Source organism: Galeopterus variegatus, unplaced genomic scaffold (assembly GCF_000696425.1).
Source record: "Galeopterus variegatus unplaced genomic scaffold, G_variegatus-3.0.2 Scaffold267, whole genome shotgun sequence".
NCBI classification, from domain to species: Eukaryota; Metazoa; Chordata; class Mammalia; order Dermoptera; family Cynocephalidae; genus Galeopterus; species Galeopterus variegatus.
In genome coordinates, this window is record NW_007726378.1 from 442,838 (window position 1) to 444,702 (window position 1,865).

Sequence of the window (1,865 nt, forward strand, 5' to 3'; positions counted from 1 at the left end):
ACGGGCGCAACACTGAGGGTTGCAATCCGTTGCCGGTCACGAAAAAAGACAAAAAGGAAAAAAAACAAAAAAAAAACAAAAAAAAAAAATTTTTTTCCCCAACATTTTATTATAAAAAATTTTAAACGTACATACAAGTTGAAATAATTTTCAGCCAACACTCACATACTCACTACCTGGATTCAACAAGAGCATTTTCTCTGTCCACTTAATCCCGTATTTATCCACCTTGGCTTTGGATGCATTTCAAAGTGGCCAACATTCATATACATCAATCTGGATACGACAGCATGCACATTGTTAACTAAAGTCCAATATTTGTTTATAGCTCTTCTTTCTTGAAAGTACAATGAAATGTACACATCTTAAACATACCATTTGATGAGTTCTGCACACCTGGGTAACTTCAACCTGTCTCAAGGTACAGAACATCACCAGCACGCCATAAAGCTCTGTTGGGCCCTGCTATGGACTGAATTGCGTCCCTTCCAAATTCATATGCTGAAGCTCTAACCCCTCAATGGGACTGTATATGGAAATAGGGTCTTTAGGAGGTAATTAAGGTTAAGTGAGTTTATAAGGGTGGGACCCTAAATCCAATAGAATTGTGGCCTTATAAGAAGGAGGTGAGAGAAAGATCCCTCTCTCTCATAGTAAGAAGGTGGCTGTTCGCAAGCCAGGAAAAGAGCCTTCACCTCTTGGACCTTCCAGACTCCAGATCTACAATAAAATAAATGTTGCTTAGGCACAGTCTATGGTATTCTGTTTGACAGCCCGAGCTGACTAAGACAGGCCCCTTCCCAGTCGACCCCCCTCTACTCACCCCTGGAACTGCTATTCTTATTTTTTTTACACTATATATTAGGTTTGTCTATTTTAGAACTTCCTATAAATGGAATCCTCCCTGTATCTTTTTTTCTTTTACTAATTGAATTAGCAGAAAATATACTCTTTACATTTCCCATATGTACATATAACATTTTGAAACTTTGTTACATTATTATTACTTAAGAAATCATTAGAGTTTCTGTTTGGAATGATAAAAAAATTTTAGAAATAGTGCTCGTGGTTGCACAACATGGTGAATGCAATTAATGCCACCGCTGAACTATACACTTAAAATGGTTACAATAGCTAATTGTGTGTTATGTGTATTTTACCACAATTTTTAAAATTAGTAATGCAACGTACCAAAAAAACTATTCGATTGTACTTTAAATGGATGAATTGTATGGTATGTGAATTATATCTCAAAAAAAGCCTTTTTTTTTTTTTTTTGTCCTTTTTGAGACCGGCCACACCGTGCTCAGCCACTGAGCGCTGTGAGCGCACCGGTCATCCCTATATAGGATCCGAACCCGCGGCGGGAGCGCTGCTGTGCTCTCAGCGCCACACTCTCCTGAGTGCGCCACGGGCTTGGCCCAAAAAAAGCCATTTTTTAAAAAAGATCCTCATGGATAGAGTTGCCAGAGGCTGGGGAAGGAGGAGAGGTTGATTACAAGGGGTTGTGCAGAGAGTGGTCAAGAAGACAAAACTGCTCTGGATGGGGCCCTGGTGGATGTGTGGCCCCCTGCATTTGTCAAAACCCATTGAACTATACACCACAAAGAGCAAACTTCACTGTATGCAAAATTTTAAAAAGTTAGCCACGATGCCAGGGGAACCCAGGATGGAATGCAGTCTGCAACAACTGATTCTAATTGAATTACAAATGTGTGACATCACCCAATGCAAGAGGAAGGGGGAAAGAGGATGATCTGAGTCATGTTGAACAACACTGTTCTGTCTGGATTCTATAAGGCTTAAGACAAAAATGACTGTCTATAAACACCCAACACTAGTTGGTAGATTTGTTTCTCACAAGG